At 35.8% G+C, this 21,718-nt stretch overlaps 1 protein-coding gene across 3 annotated transcripts in view; it reads left to right on the plus strand.

The window, feature by feature from the left end:
- The window catches only part of LOC114463621 (protein FAM19A1-like), a 229,875-nt gene that overhangs the window by 56,844 nt on the left and 151,313 nt on the right, over window positions 1-21,718 (plus strand). The gene's annotated exons all lie outside the window — the stretch shown is intronic.

Consider the following 21,718-nt stretch of genomic DNA (forward strand, 5'->3'; position numbering starts at 1 on the left):
GAGCAGAGTTGGCTGTAAGGAACAGCCTACCAAACAGCCTTCGACCTCGTGATTGCCATGCTATCAACATTTCACGTTGATGTGACGGAAGCAGGAAAACACTTGTGCCTGGGCATCACAGTAAAGATATACGAGCTGTGTATAGTCCCCTTAGAGACAAAAACACAGATATTCCCATTAAACATCTGTCACAGTACTCAAGCATAATTCTCACATACAGTAATGCTCAAATACAGTTTTGTAGGAAATCTGTGTGCCCTTCGTTCTTTGGTTTTTCTGTTCAAAAATAACAAATAAACAGTGTGATTATTTTGTTTTACTGACTTTAAAACAGAAATACAGAAACCATAAAAACCAGAAAACCAGTGTTTTTCTGTTTAAAAATGGAATTATAATAGCGAAAGATTGTTCTTTTTTTGAGATATTTGGATATTTATGGGGAAATTAGAGCGAGAGCTTAAGCATGTCACATTCTATCAGAGCAAACAGTGTTTCTGTTAAACTGGTGACTGACTATTGACTGTGAGGCTGGTGTGAGGAACAATAGATGTTAGAGCTTCTACCATTTGACACTTCTGCGAAAACAAATTACAGCTTTTTTGACGGCAGTAAAAAATATTTATTTGCATGTCATAATACCGACTAATAGCAGGGGTTGACTTTATCAACATCCCAGGAGAAAAAAAAAGTATTTTTTTTAATTAATTATAATAATAAAACATCTTGGTGTACTGGAACCGTTTTGTGACATTAGAGGTCAAGTTAAAAAAAAAGAAAAATGAAGGCCAACTTTCATTGTCGTGTATGAAGCTCTTCTTAAAGATGAGAACAATAAAATACATACATTACGCACACAACACTTTCCTATACAACTCAAAACATGAGGTCAGGCTGTTTGGTAATGTTTTCATCTTACTGTAGCCATGCTGACAATACACAGTGACTCACATTAGCAGCAGAATCAGGGCATATCAGGAGAAACTCCACAATGCTCGATACTAAAACTGTAAAATGAATCAAAGTAACATTTTCTACTTTCTTCTATCTTTCATAGCGTGAGATAAGGGCTTCTGCTCTCTCTCTAACGCTCTCTTAGCAACAGCTACAAGGTGTGAGTTAACTTTTTCTGTTGAAGAAGAGCACTTAACATTGATGTGTTCACGCTGAGACATTTGCTGGTTCATTTACTTGCAAGTGGACATGCTGCTCTCTCTCTCTCTCTCTCTCTCTCTCGCTCTCTCTCTCTCTCTCTCTCGGCTGTGGGTCCCCGTACAGATGCATATTCATGTAAAACACACACTCCACATCTTTGCATACTGATGCATGTGTCCATGGGAACTTTTTCAACCTGTCTCTCTAAACACTCTCAGCTTCTTCTTGTCCAGTTGTTGTCGGCACCTCCAATGCTCATTGAACACGTGCACTTCTTCAGCCTACATCTTCGAGATGTGCACACTCATTTAAATCTAATTATGGTGATATTAGTCATTACATTTAAACTCCAGCCTCTGCGTTATCAAATAAAATCTGTGCTGAATACCATAACGGTCCGAGAGCTTTCTCTTCCAGAAGGCACACGCTTTGAGACACTGTTGCATTACATTAGTCACCATTAGCATTTTTTACCATTAGAGATTTTGTTTGATTAAAATAGATTTTCATGTGATTGTTTTATCCCATTTCATCATTACAACTTAATGAATTTTTATTTGGTGCATTTGCAGCATTAACAAACCCTTCAAAAGTTACAATGATTTTGAATTGTCCAAAGAGGAAACTACATTTATTATTTTCAGTTTACATAAATGCTAATTTAAAATCATTAAGTAGTGTTTGGAACACAACAGCAAACGACATATGACAGAATATAGAATTTACTAGTAGAACTGAAAAACAGAAGCTGTGTTTCCGTTATAGTTTTTCTCAGAATGAAAGCGATATTTCTAAAATTGCGCTTTGAACGTGTTTCCGTTGAAGTTGGCTGTGTTTTAAATGGCGCACACTGTACTAAGCACTACAAGCTCAAGGAATATATATTGTCTATGGTTAGGAGGATTAAGATGATGACCGCTCCCACTGACGTATACTTCCAAGTTTCCCAAGATGCATTATGAACCTACAACAACAAAAACCTGAAGCACACTGAGGCTAAATATTTCTGTGATTCTTCACCTTTGGAAATAGTATACATACGAGTATTGCTTGCATACTCAATTTTTTCATACCAGCTAGTGTGAACACACTACCGTACACACTCATTTTGACATCAGACTTAATATGAATAGTACGTTAGTATGACATTTCGAACATAGCTGTTGTCTTGGGCAGGAGCTTTGTAACTGTTGTCAAATCTCATTCTGCAGGAAGAAGGATGCTCCAAACACTCTGCATTCCTTTATTGTTTAATGTCTAATGTGATGGTAATCATTTTTAAGTATAAGTATAATGTTCAGAAATGACTTGGTCTCTTTTTCTGTCCACACGTACCGCGCCATGTTTTCTTAAAGAGAAGTGATCATGTGACCAGGTACTTCACGTCCTGTGATGTGTAATTGTGGAAGAAGTGTTTCCATGACTCTTTTGCGATACATTTCAATATCAAAACATCGGAAAAACATGCTCATGAAAACGTGAAAACTTTTCTGCGATATTTAAGTGTTTTTTTTTTCGAAATTCAGTTGTGTTTCTTTTACACATTTCCAAAGGTAATAGAATTACAGCTACTTAGAGTGAAAGATACAGACTCAAAGAAATAATCACAGAAATTCACAAATCGGTGCTTTTACTCATCCACTCTGCCTCTGATCTTCTGCACATATAGAGCCATCTCTTTAAATTGTCCACCTCTGACCTCCTCTTGAGTGTCGCGCTTGAGTAACATAACATGACCCTTCATTTGCATAAACAACCTGTTTTTGGTGGTGGATTCATGTATGGGATCAGAGGAAGAAAAAAATCATATGGCCAAATCAATTCAACTTTATTTATATAGCTAAAATTGCATTAGTAGTCATCTCGAAGCGCTATCAAAATATAAAATCCTTAAGAAGAAAAAAACAATTCCAAATGAACATGCATTAGCTACAATGGGGAGAAAAAAAACTCCCAAATAAAAGTGGTATTGCCATTGGAGTAGTTTTTGAAAGGACACATGTGCCTCGGAGTGCAGCCTGCAGCTTTTGTGATAGTTCAAACCCACATCTATTAGATAGGCATGCACTTGGATGTGTAGTTAGGCTACCACTTACTCAAATTCTCTCTGATGCACAAAGTTCTTCAAACCTGTCTAGCATCAAAACAAAAGACCCCAGAAAAGAATTGGTTTATTTATGATTAACCAGAGAGAAAAATCTAGATATTTTTACTAGAGAACCTAAGGCTCTTGGCTTTCTAGTAGTTGGTTTTATCTGCCATTGTTTGCTATTCCGCCGTCCATGGAAAGCTTGCAAAATTTCCATTTTGCTTAATAGGACACATTACAAAGAACATCTTCTGCTGCAGATGAGACATCTATAAGTGCCAGAACTGTTGCCCTCCAGGAAAATAACCTCAAATAAATCACTGTCTTTGTTGTTTGGCAAAGAAACACAAGAAATCACAGGAAGTGTTGATTAAAAAATAAGATTAAAAAAAAACTTATCAAAGTAATTTTTCTGCTTTGATGCAGTCTTTGCATTCTTCTACAAGACTCCACATCCCAGAATGCAATGTATGAAACCTTTTGAAGTTTAACTCAGATGACCATTTGTCAACAACTGATTTTCTATTGGTGGAGTCAACAAATGAGCTGTGAGTAAATTATTTTTCAGGGTCATCTTTTCATTTTTTATTCATTCTAAACTGTAGAATATTCTAATATTTAATGTTAAAATATTTGTGACCCATTGATTGATAATAAATGTGTCAGTTTTTCTCATACCTATTCTGTTTGTGTAAATTCACTTCATTACTATAAAATAGGTAATACAATTATGAGATTCGTGCTGACATTATATTGGATCAATATCGGCATTGGCCAATCCTCAGGGTTGCAATATTATTATATTGTTGTATCAGGTAGTCCCTCCTTTTTGGTGTATTTCTAAGATATTTGTTGGTTTATTGTTCATTTGGATCCCCATTTGCTTCCACCATAGTGGTTGCTCGTCTTTCTGGGGTCCCTAAAATGCAGCAACATATTTACAACAATTATACAATAGCAAAAATAGAATAAAATACAATTACAAATACAATAATCAAAACGGTAATAGAACAATACCTCTCGATCTCGCATGTACAACAGTGTTTTTATATATATATATGTATATATACACATGCACTTTTGTTGAGTTCCTCAGTTTTTAGGCAATTTATTCCATAGTTGAGATGATCTAAATGAGACAGACTTTTGTAGTAAACTAGTTCTAGGCTGTTTAATGACCATATCATAACTAGAAGCAGAATATGAGTGAAAATCTCTATTTTCAAACAATGAAGCTCGTTTACCGGTCAGGATTATTTTCTTTAAAAATAATAGTAGGTTATATTGTATTTTTTCTTGGAGCATAAGCCAAGACAAGGTACAATGGATTTCTTTAACACTAGTAACGTAAGGACACTTCAATACTAGGTGGGCCGCCTTGTTATGGACGACTTGAAGCCTTGTTATATCAGTTCTATTTGCAGCAGACCATATAGTTGAACAATATTCAAGTACATTTGATATTTCCTTCACACTAGGGTTGTAATAACACATTGTAGAGTCATCAGTAGAGCTGAGTACAAAAATTATTTGAATCAATCTCGACTTGATTTCATTGAAATTTTCATAGGTGGTGAAATCAATTTTTTAAAACTCTAACCCCAGTACTATTGCACTATGGCGTTGACATCTACGACTGTGCCTGTGCAACGTGAGAGTGCATTCAGCGCAAATATGGCCGATGGCGAATGCAGACAAAGCTCTGCTGGTATGATGCCCCAATTTAAGTCAGAAATTTAAAACCATCTTATTAATATCCAAGTAAAATGTGAAAGATCAATCAATCAATACTGAAGCGAAATCTAATCGTGATTTATCGATTCAAAACCTCATTAATCGGAATCAAAGTGATACAGAAAATTGGCCATGATACCCAGCTTTAGTCATCAGTGTACACTACACAGGGTAGATCCTTAAAAAGTCATAAAAAACATTAAATTCATGAATCTTCAAATTAGGTCTAAATTGTCTTTAAAATGTCCTAAATCACTTTTTAAATGATAGTTTATATATTTTTTTGAATGTGTAAACAACATGGGGAAATGTAAATTTAACAAACATTTCCCGTCTAACAAAGATTTTTCTTAATTGGTTTTTATTTTTTGTATTTTTGTTGTTTTATAGATTTTTGGCGATATTTGTGGTCATCTTGTGTTTTTGGAGTTTGGAATTTTAGTCTTTTTTTTGTGTATTTTACTGTCATTTTGTGTATTTTTGTCTGTTTACTTTGGGGCCAGTTGCATGCCTGCACTAGACCCTAACCCTATATAATTGATGTGGCGTTTTCTTTTCTCCAATTATGTTTACTGTGAAGTTGGTCTTTAATTTAATTTCAAATGGCAATTAAAAGTGTTTAATTTAATTTGACTAAAGCTGTAGGAACCATGATGATTTATTCAATACATAAGGTAAATCATTCGTGTGTATATAGTCCATCCATCCATCTTCTCCTGCTTACCTGTAGTCGGGTTGTGGGGGCAGCATCTTTAGCAGGGAAGCCCAGACTTCCCTATAGTATGAGACAAACATGCAGAACCAACCTTCCTTTGGTAGCGCCGCAGACATTCTGTCTCATTCTATGCTTTCACTGCTCACTCTGGATTTCAAAGTCTGTTTGAAGTCAATTGTAACGTGTGCAGAGTTAATGTAAGATTAAAGCTTACTCTCTACACAGTTGACCGTGGATTGCTTGAGAGATTTTCCCTGATGACTTGAACCTTATTTCATTTCCAACAAATTTAATGGCTGAGTGTATATTCTAGGGAGAGCAATCTAAGAGCTTTCCTGAATGTATGTTTGAAAGCCATGAGGGTTAATCGTATAGATGAAACCTCTACCAACACTCACAGTTTAAACAATTGAAAGCTAAAAACAGACTCAGATTATTATATGCAATAAATACTGTATATGCAATAACTATACAGATTGACCATTATCATTGTAACTTTCTTTCAAGGACGTTGTTTAATCATTTTTTTTCAAATTTTCATTGAATTTTGACAGTTTTTAAAGAGTTAATCTGGGTAACATTTGAGGGAAATGGAGATATTTGTCTGGTGTGTTACTAACCAAGAGAAGTGTGAAAGTGAATTAATATTGACTTATAAAGTGGTGTAATTGTTGTCCCTAGATACTGAGGAAGCTTGCAATGCAATGCAGGGCAGCATGTGATGCACAAGGGTTAAGTGTTGCCTTGGAGATATAACATGGGCCCCCTCAGGTATGGAGCCAGGAACTTTAACCTTTAACAGGAAAAAAAATCTGAGTCACGGCCATGCTTGATTAGATTTACTTTGGCCTTTGAGAATATATTGTTGCAAGTTGTTCTCAACTCAACACTTTCTAAAAAGTGACAGCTGTGCTTAGAGTTATTGGGTTTTTTTGTATAAATCTAAAAAGTTTCTAATTGGAAGTCTCACCAAACTCTGAAGACAAGGTTTTTGTTCCAGAATAAAGCAGCAAATGTGGTCCTTTATCGTGATCTCAATAATGTGCTCCTATGGTGAAGCAATTGGATTAAAGCTGAGTTTTTTTATTTAGAGCAGTGTTTCTCAAATGGGGGTATGTGATGGCACTACAGGGGGTATAGAGAGTATACCCCCTGTAGGGAGGTACAGGGAAATAGAGAGTGGAAAATTAACAAATAAAGTGTCAGTCTCGGTCCCACCGCAGGCATCACATGACCGGAAATGATAAAAACTAAAGAAATAAATCTTTTCAGGAGCCACTAAATCAGTGTTTTTCAGCCTTAGGTTCGGAACCCCATGTGGGGTCCCCTGAAATTTTTGAAAAATTTAAATATCGGTAGATTTTTGAATTTTTTTCAATACTCTTCTTCTTTCAAAACAACACGCCATATTAAACAACTGTATTTCTATACTTTCACTTATATGTAAATCTAGTTAAACTAAAATACAGTTAAAAATATAAAAAATATATTTGGCGTCGCCAGAAAGTCTTGATATCAAAATGGGTTCACGATGCAAAAAAAGGTTAAGAACCATCCATCCATCCATCCATCTTCTCCCGCTTAGCCGTTTCCGGGTCGCGGGTGCAGCATCCTCAGTAGGGAGGCCCAGACTTCCCTCTCCCCGGCCACTTCCTCCAGCTCTTCCGGGGGGACCCCGAGACGTTCCCAGGCCAGCCCAGAGACATAGTCTCTCCAGCGTGTCCTGGGTCTTCCCCGGGGCCTCCTTCCTGAGGGACATGCCCTGAAGGTTAAGAAGCACTAAACACTGTTTTTTTCCACTCATTCATTTCATAATTATGCTCTATAGTTGTTAAAATAGTTTCCTAAGTAAAATGTGGGGGTAAAGGGGGTACTTGAGCGAAAAATGTTTGAGAACTGCAGGTTTAGAGTGTAGCTGGACTTTATTCTACATGACAATGGAACTAACCAAATATGACATTTGTACAGTCATTTTCTGCCAGCGTTTGGATGGATAGATTCATAGCTCCAGTATCAACAAAAGGGCCAGACGCCATCGTATTGCCTTATTACTGCATTAAACATCAAATACAATTTGCATTGTTAGTGCTTTTTTTTTATATCAAACTTCAAAAGTAGAATCACTTATTATTGTGCATCACTGGTGACATTTTCCCAACCGTTGCCCTTATCATCAGTCTCACCTGTCCAAAACATATAAGTGTTTCTTGCCCTGACTTTAAAAATCAGAGCAGTGGACAATAAAAAAACAAAAAAAAGAATCTCTCATAACTTCAGGAGTTGAAGTTTGCTGAGAAGCTGTAACCCAAGTGTACCAGAATGATTACGACCTCTTGGACCGGGCTCCACAGAAATAAAGCTCTGTAGTCAGGACGGAGGAAAAGGAGGTCAGGGGCCAAATGGTGGCTGGGGAATGGGTCAATGATTACAGTAAAAGGCCCAGTCACTCATCGATTGCTTGTCTACTGTGAGCGAATGACTGGAGCTCTCACAGGCACTCTGAAACTAAAAAAGTAGAGCTGATGTGAGGAAACGGGAAGAGATGGGGGCAAGGAGAGGCCAGGGACACTGCGAGGCAGAGGCATGCACTATGAAGTCTTTCCAAATGAGAGCAAGGCCATGTCAGCGAGTGTTGTGTAGAGACAATACGAAATGTGTGAAGTGAACCTGAACCTAGCCCCTTAGGGAAAAGCTGTATTTGGTCTAGTGGTAAAAGAAAGAATGGTGAAATTCTCCTTTTTTTTTTTTTTTAACTTGGAGCAGGGGCAGGGTACGGGGTGGGTGTGGGTAAGGCAGCTCGTCTTATGTGCAGAAGTAAAAATAGACTCTGACATCTGAAGCTCAAAGGCAATAGAAGAAACTGTTTCAGAATTCAGCTTGTATTTACCTTTTAGATGTCCTTCTTGAATGCCACGTATAAAACAACCTTATGTTTGTAACCTTGAATACATAAAACCAGCTATTGAGGCTTTTTCTTTGTGTCCCTACAGACCAGTAGAATCAAATAATTAGTGATTATTTAAAGGCTAATTGTCTGATAAGTTCAACTTGTCTTGAACCCATGTTCAATTACAATTCAATTACGATTAGAGTGACCAACATTTTTTCTAGGGATGTCCCGATACAACTTTTTCATTTCCGATATGATACCGATATTGCAGCTTTACATATCGGCCGATACCGATGTTGATTCGATATCAGCATTAATCATACATACTTTTATTCCGGTTTTTCTTTAACTCATTCAGTGCCAGCTGTTGTAGAGCATTTTGACTCATTTTTAGAGACCCACAGAATATTTTGTACTATGATCTGAATTCTGACACCAAATTCTGAAAGATTAAAGTCTCTAGTCTTGCAGTTGAATAGATGCAAATTTCACACACATCACCAGTTTGTGACAAAAAGCTGAGAAAAATGGCTTTTTCTGAAAAAATCTATTTGTGACTTTGAGGCATTTTTTTCTTTGGTTTTGGGACACCTCAAGATTGGTTTCCTTCAATAAAACTACAAAAACAACACTGATACTGGGCTTTTGATGACAAAATTATTATTACCTATTATTTTGCTATCTGGCTTACAGTTGAAAGCTTTGCTTACTGTATTTTGTATCTACCCCCCCCCTCCCAACCATATTTTGTAGTATGGAATGTTTGAAAAGACTTGAGCCAGTGATGTTACTGAAACAGAGAACAATAGTCAGCAACAGTAGGGATGCGAAAAACTTACCCATGTATTATTAACCTATTGGTTACATACATTTTAACCTTCAACGTAATATGTACAGTATTCTACAATTGATTAAAATAAATAAAAAATGAATTGAAAAATAAACAAAAAGAATCAGAAATTTGATTACGATATCCGATATATGTTTTCAGACTGATATCGGACCAATATCCGATATCGATATCGAATCGGGACACCGCAAATTTTTTCCAATTACAATTATTTTTTATTTTCAGAAAGTCAATCACAATTACTGAGCCTGAATTAAATAATCTAATAAAAGTTAACCTTTCTCATGTGTTAGCTTTCTGTTAGCATCTCTTATGTTAATGGGTCCTAAATCAGCTGTAAAATACATCTAATTTCTTTCCTATCCATTGATTACCTTGTTAGACTTTCTAATCAATGAGAATGTAGGTTTTGAGACTTTTGCTGTGGACATCTGAGCCTTTTGTGTCAGTATGCCTCTAGATTTTTATTTTTTTTAAATGGTAAAATGTGTGAAAGCTTGATATGAAACATATTTTAATAATTGTTAACTACATATGTGTAGAACTGTACATAGAACTGTATCATAGTTCCCCAGTTTTGCAGTTAATTATAATTGACAATTGTATAGAATTTTCATGGCATTACAAAGTCAATTATCTAAACGCCATTACAATTTAATTATGATTATGACAGCAAAATATTATTACAATTACAATCACAATTATAAGTATGCCATAATTGTAATTATTACCAGTTAAGCAATTACAGTTAAAAGTGAGCCCAACCCTGGTTAGTCAAAATGTGTGTTTTCAGATTTCAGAGCGAAGCTGTCAAGCTGTAAAGGAAAAGGCAAAATTCTGCCGTTATGGTTTTTACACAGCAAGAGAAAGAGAAAATATTTCTAAAGTTGTAGTCACTCCTTCACGTCTCAGTTTCCACAACAGAAAAATAAACAAGTGTAGTAATGTTTAGTTTGAAAGGAAAGATGTAAAATGTGTTTGTCATTGTTTTGCTCTATGAAGATGCCCTTATCTGCCTGAATACTCTACCCGTCACTTGTGTCTCTACTGTATATGCCGGTATATCACACGAATTTCTATCTAAAGGTAAAAGGGTTTATGCAGAGGGTTGTTTATTAGGGTTATACTGCAAAGAAGAAGCCTTTAATGCAAAGTAATGCAATTCACAGATACAAACACATTCTCTCTGTTCACTTATTTTACACGATCTTCTTTCTAATGATACAGATGTTTGCACCAACCAATATAATAATCCTATTTAGAAGTTTAGTTTGTAGGGCTGTCCTGATACAACATTTTAAAAATTACAGCCTTGAGTGCCGATACCAATATAAATCCAATGCAATATCGGCACAAATCGTACATTGTTTTTTTACTTACAGGTACTTTATAGACTTTATAAAGTGACATTACTCAAACAGAGAACAATTTTCAGCATCAGTAAGTATAAGAAAAACTGACCTGTTTATTATTAACCATTTGGTTACGTAAAATAAACAAAGATGCTGAAAAATACCCTAAATAAATGCAATATATTAATTAAACATAAGCATTTTCTACAATTTAATAGAATAAAGTAAATAATAAATTAGAATACCCTGAAAAATAACCTCAATAAATCAATATATAAATTAAACATAAACATTTTATACAATTTAATAGAATAAATAAAAAGATTGAAAATAAAGATCCTGAAAAATAAATACAATATATGAATTAAACATAAGCATTTTCCAGTATTTAGTATAATACATTAAAAATAAACTAGAAGACCCTGAAAAATAACCTCAATAAATCCAATAAAAACAAATGTTTATAATCCAAGACTCGTTTTTTGCTGATATTGGACGGATATCTGATGACATATGAATAACTGACCTGATTATAATCAACCAATGGGTTACATAAAATCAACAATAACATAAATAATAAAGCACTACAATTTAATAGAATTAATCAAAAGAATAAATAAAGATCCTTAAAAATAATTTAAATGAATGCATTATATAAAGTACCAGTAAACATAAGCATTTTCTACAATTTAATAGAATAAATAGATACAGATCCTTAAAAACAATTTAAATTAATGCAATATATAAATTACTGGTAAACATAAGCATTTTCTACAATTTAATATGATAAGTAAAAAAGTTAACTAGAACACTCTACTTTGATAAATGTATGTACCCGCGTGTATATATTTGAGATTTTAGATGCAGGTCGATATAATCCGATACTCGTTTTTTGCTGATATCTAACTGATATCTGATGACAATATCGCATTGGGAGACCTTCATTATTTTAGCTCGGATTTGTTGTTGTATGAAACGCCTGTGCTGTAGTGCTGGACCTTCCTTTGCTCTTTGTTTTGATGCCACTTGGGGACATAAATGTTACGTGTCGATTATCATACCCGTTTAATGCTGGAGGTGAAAAAACATAAACAATGTGTACAAAAAATAACTCACAATAAAGCCAAACCAAATGCCTACAGGGTTGCTAAATTTAAAAAAACAATTTCCATGTCCTTACTTCAACAACCGGGCCGATGCCCAGCCATCATTTTCTCATTATGTAAATTGGTAGGAACTTGTCCATTTGTCTGCTGCATTTTCTTGGCAGAGGGGGAGAGTGGTTTCACTTGATGGGATGATTTCCCGAAGCAAACTTGTTGTTTCTGCTTTTTTAAATGACTTCAAAGTTATGCATTGCACAGAGAGGCAAAATGTAGAAAAGTGAAAGATGAATTTGGGTAGAGTTTGGATCTCCGTTCAGTTGTGATGACATGCATAATAATGAAGTTTATGGTGAAATAGCACATGGAGAGTGGAAAAGAATCTGACTGGAGTCCAAATTAAAGTGCTAATAACAACCTTTCTGGGTGAATATGTCTATCTGATTAGAATACAGACCGAACTGGAAATGATGCAACATGAACGTTGTAGCATTTGAACAGTCATTTTACAGTCAAATAGTGGGAAATTCTTAACTTAATAATGTGTAAATAATTCATATTTTAGCACCAACAAGGAGAAGTCCAGTTGCCTGCTGTGTATTGTCTATTCATTAGGGCAGTGTTTCTCAAATAAGGGTACGCAATGGCACTACAAGCGGTACTTGAGAGCGAGAGTGGAAAATTGACAAATGTAAGCATCAAAAATTGTTAGTTTTGGTTAAAAATCATAATCATACTGAACATTACCAGCAACTCACAAAACGACAACAAAAACACACGAGAAAAATATACAGAATAATGAAAAGAACAGCCGAACCACAACAAAATACACAAAATGACACAAAAAACACACGCACTAAGAGAGAAAAAATACTTACTATTACCAGCAACACACAAAATGACAACAAAGACACACTAAATGAGAGATAAATACAAAAGATCACTACAAAATATACAAAACGACACCAAAAACACACACGCTGAGGGAGAATCATTTATGTAATACCAACAACCCACAAAAAACACACAAAATAAGAGAAAAATATACTGAGTATTAAAAAGAACAGACAAACAACAACAAAATACACAAAATGACACCATGAACACAAAATGACACAAACATACAAAATGATGATAGAAACGATCTAGATTAAAACATAAACTGAAAATACAAGAGTCAGTCTTGGTTCCACACCAGGAGGGAGATGACCAAAAATGTTAAAAACTATCAAAAATAAATCTATTCAGGAGGCACTAAATACTGTTTCATTCCATTTATTTATAAAATGATCTGCCTTAAAATATGTTATCACTCATTCATTCCATCTTTGTGCTCTTGAGTTGTTTTTTCATAGAATTCTGAGCAAAATATTGCAGGCCGACAAAAGGGGGTACATGGATTCAAAAGAGAACGGGGCTACTATAGCCACTACATTATTGACAGACTGTACTGCCCACGTCGGCCCAGCCAATTCCTGGTCCAGACCCGTCGCCACCTTTTCTTTTTGGAAGTTTCTGTGCAGAGAAATTGCCAAGGCAGTGCGTTTCTTTTGGGTTAACATGGCGAGTGTCTATCTACTTCTGAGTTCTTCTTCTTTTTTGGTTTTAATGATGACGCTTCCGAGTTCTTCTTCTTCTATTTTGTACGTTGCATTTCCGGAAACAAGACACCCGACGTGACGTGTCTGGACGTACAGTGAGCAGTCAGATTGTGTCAGAGTGTCGGTTCGTATAGTGTGAGAACATGCATCGTGAATATTTGGGCTCTGTGTCTGAGTCTCACAGTTTGAGCTGGAGCTGAGTACAACGATTGAAAAAAAATCTGTGCGAAGCAGGCAGTCTTTACCTAGACTACCAGAGGTGGTGAAAAGTGTTTGCATAGTCTGGATGCATTGTGGTAAAATTATTAATATATCATGAATAATATAAATAAAGAAGGAGCTGTTTAGCAGTGTGATGGGAAGTGGGAACAAGGGGAGGCATATAAAAATGGAGAGAGAGGGGTAAAGGAGTCCTTGGTTTCCTAATGAATGAGATCGACTGGCGTTAACTGCACCTGTGCTGTCACCATACCTACTCTTCAGCCTCTAAGGAGGTATTACACAGCCCAGCCATGTGACTGACAGGGTCTAATGGAAAGCTAACCTCACCTTTGTTTTTACTTACACTGCATTCAGGTACTGCACCTTTGGGCACTCTTAGTAGCTTATTAACCGTAAACTCTGGTGTGTTAATTGTTAAGTAATAAAAATGCATTGTAAACAAGGTTCAGACTTGGGTCATGGAGAGCTTGGGGGAAACCTGGAATTGCTTTCCCCCCTCGGTTCTTAAAAAAGTGATTGGACTCTGATTGGTATTGGTCTTCTGTTGCAGAAATTTGTGGAACTTTTACTTTATCGCTTTAGCCTTTGGAAATATTTTCATTGGATATAACCTGTTTAGCCTCACTGATTTTGTAAAAACCTCAAGTTTTATGAAAAACAGTGAGCAGCTCTCCAATAAAAACGAGTCTCCTTGTCTACCTGCCTTTGCTAGGTCAAAAGAATGATTAGGAAACCTGAGGAAAAGTTTATATTACTTTTACAATAAATACATAATTCAGTATTCAAAAACCTTCATCACCGAGCTTTTAGTTGGAATAAATACCGTTTTAGTCGTAGTGTGAATAAGAAGGGCCTTTTTGCAGTCTAGAGGTTTCTGCCAGAAGTAAAGGATGAATCAACAACACAAAAACTTAGCCTGGTTATATTTTTTACACAGAGGCATGAAGAAAGTCTAAGCATGTCTTCAGCAATATTCAAAGAACTTAACAGAAGTCTTAGCCATGGCATTTGCTGTGTCGCACATCTTAAAGATACTGCAGATGTCTTGCACCTACTTCACATCAATCTTTTTTTAATTTTTTTATCTGCAATTAACTTTACACTCTTTATGCCTTTATTTGTTGAATTTGAATGTTCATTCCATATGTGCACTTAGCTTAGATCTGATGTGAAGCAGTGGATTGACTGGCATCTCTAACTAAAGTGTGAGTAGATTCAAATGTTTGCTGTGATAGTCTTTTAACGTGTCCCTAAGCAGGGTACCCACATAAAGATTGTCTAAATCTGAAGATATTTTTTATCCGTTAAAACCCCAGACATGAAGATCTAAAATCTGACATAGAAATGTTTTGATCATACACACATAACCATTCTGCCCCACTACCGATTGTCCACTAAGCCAGAAATCTCAGGTGATCAAACAAAATCTAACAACGTGATCTAATGCTGCATCCTTCCAACAACTCGGAACATGGGATTTTTACCAACCTCCTACTTGAAAAAGTGACTTGGAACGTCACCGGAAGTTAAGCATAAACGGTGTGTTATATAAATCATTGCCGATCGCGGTAAATGTTAGCATGAGCATATATATGGGTCTTCCCATAGATGTTAGCATGATGCTCATGGACTTTTTGTATAGTGGTATTTGCTATTTATGACAACACTATTATATATTTGTATGTTCGGTTTACAGTGTTTCCTGAGTAAAGATTTTTTTCCCCCACCCCTGGTAATTACTTAATTATATTAAATTGTACCTAATTTGTGTTTTTAAGTTATGATTACTTATAAACAAATGTAGCTCAATTTACTCAAAAAATATTACATATTTAAAGTTACTCAAAAAGGAAGAACATATTACACCAACTCGACATAATTAAGCTAGTAAAACCTTTTCTTGAACTTTGAGTGTGAACTACTTAATCTATTTAATTACTTTAAACATTTGTGTTTACAGTGTACTCGGTATAGTTGGGGGAAAAACTCCAAATAATATAGCGGTCAGCCATGTTTGACATATTTCAACGTCCTGCTGCCGAACTCTGTTAAACTTGGAAATCAGAAGTTCTAAGTTGCCTGGAACGCAGCATTATGGGTTTCTTTGTCAGCTCGCTTATTGATTGGCTACCTTTCGTTCAACGTCACAAATGATTGAAGTCATTAAATATTGAAGAAGTTTAATATTTATGATGGTCGACGATTCAGAGCCGATTGTCAGGACAAATTCTCTCTTAAAACTCAGAGCACAGGATAAACAGAATCAAAAAAATAAAAATGATTCTATCATTTGTCGTTTTTACTCGGGAAGGGGGATAAAAACATTCCGATTATCCTTACGTGTTTACCCTCCTTACACATGCCAAGCTTCTTTGAATTCAACAGCCAAAGTTCCGTGTAAATAGGGAGCTAAATAAATACCTAGAGAAATATGGAACTTAAGCTTTAAAAATAGTCTAACAGCATTGGGTTTTAAATAAGATATGAGGTATATGTGCTTATAGAGCTAATTTACTTCATAAAGCTTTTTTGCTCTATGTTGGGCTGTAACTGTACGTCTATTAGTTGATTCACTCTGATGTTTCTGTCTTCCAACGTGTTTTTATTCCTGTGTGGCTCCAGTGATGTCCTGATGTGAAGGAAATGTGCCGTTGTTTTTTTTCTGTTAAGGCACAGCGGCTCTTCTATTTCCTGTGTCGTAACTCTTAATAATTTGTGATCACTCATCTAATTCCTGAAAGCTTCTGTTCACGGCACCGTAGCCAGACAACAGCACAGATGATGCTTTCATGACAGGAAGCGGATAGAGCTCAGAGTGGGAGTATATCCCTGCTCGGTACGTCAAGTCAAATAGTTTTTACATTTTCTCATGGTGCGCTCCTTATCTGTCTGTTGTTTATCTGCATCTCTGCCGGTGTGTGTTTGAGCTTCTGCTTGTGCGTCCCCGATCATGTTTGAGCAGAGAAACTGCAAAAGTTAGGAGGCAGACAGCTTGCAAGGGAGCGTTCAAACCCCGGTCAGCAGGGGATTGTGGGAGAAATACAGATGTTGGAAACGACTCCAGTGTTTTGCTTATTGTTAGCAGCAGTGATTTTTTGGCTGATCGGAACAGTCTTGGGTTTTGACTTGACAAGAGCAAGACAGAATGATGAATTGTAGCTCCTGCGTTCTTCCAACCCACCACCTCTCCTCGCTGCCCACCCCAAAGATATTACATAAAAAAACATATTGCAATGTGACGCACAGACCGCAGTCCCAAACTTCCTGTTTCGCCACATGAAAACAAACAAGACATGAACAATGAGGCAAATGATGACGCACTGGCAATCTAGGATAAATGAATGAAGATTAATGGAAATCAGCTCAATTTCAAATAGGATATTTGCATTTCCTGAAGAAGATGCAAGTGAGGATGCAGCTGCTGGCCCGTGTCTCACTACATTCGCTTATTATTAGCATTAACATTAGCATTAGCTAGTATTATCATTAGCTTGGCAAATATTAGCATTAGCTAGGCTAGCATTAGCATTAACTAGCATTGAAATTAGCTAGCATTAGCACTATTTAGCATTGGTATTGGCATACATCAGCATTAACATTAGCATTAGCACTATTTAGCATTGGTATTGGCATACATCAGCATTAACATTAGCATTAGCTACCATTAGCCTAACGTCAGCATATCAGTAGCATTAACATTAGTATAACATTGGCATTAACCGAGCATTAACGCTAACCTAGAATTAACATTAGCCCTAACCTAGCATTAGCCTGGCATTAGCCTAGTAATAGCATTAGCCTAACATTAACATTAATCTAGCATTAGAATTAACCTAGCATTAGCCTTTGCCTAGCAATATCATTAGCCTAAAATGAGCATTAACCTAGCATTAGCACTAACTCAGCATTCGCCTAGCTATAGCATTAGCCTAGTATTAGCACAAACCTAGCAATCGGACGAGTTGTTAACGACCGACCGAAGAAAAAAAGGCCTTCTGCATCCTCACTAGATAGTGGTGGGAAAATGTATCGATCCACAATATATTGCAATTAATTTTATTATATTATTCCCCAGAATGGATATTATTATTATTATTATTATTATTATTATTATTATTATTATTATTATTATTATTTAAGTCATAGGTTATTCAGTTGAAATAAATGTCAGATAAACTTGCGTTAAGTGTATGATTCAACTTTTGTTTTTGGATAACAAAAATAAGGATATTAAAATCGCAAAAATCATGACTGATCGTTTTGAACGTGGTACATGTTAAAATAAATGTCAGACCGATTGAACGACTGGCAATGTGCATTGTTTTTGGGAATATGGCCCATATGTTATTTCTAGAAATGTATGATTCAACTTTTGTTCATGGATAAGGGAAATAAGAAAATTAATATTACAATAATTGTTACTATTGAATCACAATACTTAATGAAACAGAATGACAAAATAAATTCAATCAGCCCCCAAGCACTGTGATAGAATCAACATTTCTGTTTCAGGAAGTTAATTATTTTATTTGTCCATTTTCCACAATTATGGAAACTTTGAATCATTAAACATGGGACATGATGTTAAATTGTCCTTTGTCTCATGAGAGTGGCGTGGGAGCTGTGTCTCAGATATGGGAAGGATGTAAATTTGGGACGCATCATCAGTCGTGCTCTTTTGAATCGGGGTGTTTTGACCTTTTTAACACGAGACACCATCATTAAAGGTGGCCAGCTACAGGGGAATCAAGCTTGTAGTGTCTGCTCTTTGATTTTGTCCTTTGTAGTCCTCTTTTGCTGGCCTCTGATCTCTGTGGCTGGGTGGAGTCATCCGCCGACATTTCTGCAGTTTTACGCCTAAGTTATGTAATTTTTTATAGCTACGGATGAACACCTGTCCCATGCCCAATCATGAGAAGCCTGGTTGTTGAATTGGCGCAGGCCACAGGAATATGGAAGTCAGGGGGTGTCCTCTTGCCTGAGTCAAGCCTAAAGCTGACTGCTACCCCTACTCCAGAAAGACATTGGGCACTTAAATAACTTTATTACTATTTTAGAATATGTAATTGCACGTTTTGAAGGTTACATTTATCTACCCTTTTTTTATTTTATTTTTTTTAAATGTGTTGCTATGGGGGGTGAATGTTCCTTCATCAAAACAAAAAGTTTGAGAAGCACTGTCCTACTGTAAGACATAGTTAGAGATTATGTTGCTATAGACTTGAGCACTGTATACATTCTGAGTGTTACGCTTCTCTTGATAATTACATTTGTTTTCCACTGCCTGTTTGTACACAGTAATTAGCAATAGGAAGAAACAAGTCAGCTGTCTGATCTCTCCCGCTGAACGCTGATGATGGGCAGTTTGGCTACGGCGGTAATTAAGTCCTGTGCACAGGCTGCATGCTCAATGAAGGCTCCTTATGCAATGGTGAATGTATTTTTTTTGTTTCTTAAAAGACTCGAGCAGAACATGTTTAGCTTTTCAGACACATCTTTAGCAGATCCTTTGGTGTGCGTGAGGCTTCGGTGCAGGCTAACATCTCAGAAAAATGCAGTTAACTCTGCAGGAATAAATATATTTGGCAGTTAAAAAAATAGCAAATGATCTCAAGTTTCTTGGCAAATAAAGACCTGGCACATAATTAGAAAAAAAGTTAGGTGTTAGTCTGAAGGTGGAGATGTTTCTGCTCTAAATATTCTATAGAGACCATTGACATAGTTGCTGCCAAAGTTGGAAATGAATCCATGTAACTCTTTTTATGAGTTAAAGGAACGCACAAAGAGATAAACAAAGAAAGTATTTATTAAACCTGTAATCATTTCTGAGATTTTTAATAACCCAATAATCATGTGGGCACTGCAGTCCAACCAACACTATCTCACTCTAAGGAGCAGTAAAAGATCTAAACCTTCACCCTAAGCTGCAGGAACCCTCAGGCTGATGTATGAACATTATTTCTCATGATGTCAGTCGATTTTCGTCAGTCTTAAACTTCACAACGCCTCAGAGAGGACAGACGTGGGAAGACGAGTGTCCACTTTTCTCCTCTCCTGTTGTGTGCATGGTGGAATCCCATCCTCTCTGAAATGCCTCTGTGTTAAAAAGAAACAGGCAGAACCCATACATTTTAATACTTTCTGCCTGGAGGATTTTCCTCTGTTGACATGGACTTGTTTTCACAGAATTCCCTTTCTGGCTTTCCAATTACTGTCAAGAACAAAAGTGGAAGGGGAGCCAAAGTGTGTGACACCCACAGTCTGGAAATGAGTTTAATAAATGTGTGCTGTTCGGGTTGGAGTTAGTTTTTTTTAAACTACTTAATACTTACATTTCTTTAGATATTTTTAGTATTAGTGTTTTGTACAAGCTAAATTAGCTTGAAATCCATTTCTTCACCATCTATATGCCTAATTACCCTATTTTGGGTAGTGGGGTGCTACAAACTTTGAGTTTTTTTTAGTGTTGTTTCAATTTTTCTTTGTTTTTTTTTTAAATTTTTGTCCTGATGTTGATAATGATACCCAGTTGCGAAGTATCGGCCAACACCAATACACATAGGTGGCAAAAGTATTAGTCTTGATACTTGAAAAAAAAAATCTGGTAAAAGTTTTAAAGTTGCTCCCTAAAAGTAAAAAAGTACATGCTACTAAATGTACTTAAGTAAAAAAGTAAAGAGTAAAACAAATGTCCCTTCAATAATAAGACCAGCAATCTCCGTATATTTTATTTTGTTAAGAACTTGTAGAAAACTAGTTGGTACAGTACATGGAAACAAGTTAAATCTGTTACCTTTGAACACCTGGATAATTTAGCACTCATAATAAATCAGGTTTTTAAACAAAATTTGCAAAGAAAAAAAAGTGAAAATGCTCAGAGAAACCCAAAGCATTTCTAAAAACTTTAACATGTTAACCATAAAACTAAAGGACCTGCATATGAGAATGGAGCTCAAACTACCAACATTTTGCGTTTTTTTTTATGTCGTGGGGTCATCTTCGAAGGTTTTAAAAGTAACTAACTCATTTTTAAAATGTATGGAGTAGAAAATACAGATTTTTGTCAAATAATAAATACTTGAGTACAGCAAGAAGTATTTGTACTTACTTGCTTGTTACTTTTCACCTCTGCCGATGCATGCCAATACTGCTGTGTTAAAAAAAAAAAAAAAGATATAATCAAAAACGCCGTCATTTTTTCTTGTGTGTAGGGATGTTAGTTTGTTTTTTGGCAACATGAAGACGTAGCAGCAACACGCATGGTTGCGTGTTTCTGCTTTTGCTATTGGCCCGGAGCTGATGCTCTGAACCAATCCCAGTTTTGCGTTTTCATGTTGCTAAAAAACAAACTAACATCCCTACTAGAACACGTAAATATAAGTGTTTCTGTGATGATCCATGTTGTTGGTGCGGCACACGCACACAGCAGACTCTCTATGACCATAGGCAAAAAGTCCGCTCAGGACCACTCTGTGCTGCGGACCCTAAAACATGAAGCTCTCGCCCTAATTTTCCCGTAAATATCCAAATATCACAGAAACAGGACAAGATTTTGGCACTAATATTTTGATTTTAAAACTCTTTATACCTGTTTTTTGTTGTTGTTTTTTGTTTGTTTTGTTTTTCTGTGTTTCTGTTTTGGTTTTAAATCAATGAAACAAAATAACCACACTGTTCATTTATTTATTTATTTGTTTTGAAACAGAATATCCAAAGAACAAACGATACACGGAGATGATCTTTTTCTTTCAGTTTTTGGTTTTACTCTCTGTTTAAATGTTTTTTTTTAAAGGCTGATATTAGGATACCATGTTTTCTTTATTGTTATTTATTATGCTTTTTTATTATTATTCAGGCTGTATAGATGGATCCATAATAATAATAACAATAATTTAAAATGTCAAACCTGTCAAATAAAAAAAAAATCAAACCTGTTTTATAGCATGTGTGCTATGGGATCTTTTGCCCCTTTAAATGGCTGCAATAAAATATTTGTTGTTGGTATGAAAA

Source organism: Gouania willdenowi, chromosome 5, assembly GCF_900634775.1.
Source record: "Gouania willdenowi chromosome 5, fGouWil2.1, whole genome shotgun sequence".
NCBI classification, from domain to species: domain Eukaryota; kingdom Metazoa; phylum Chordata; class Actinopteri; order Blenniiformes; family Gobiesocidae; genus Gouania; species Gouania willdenowi.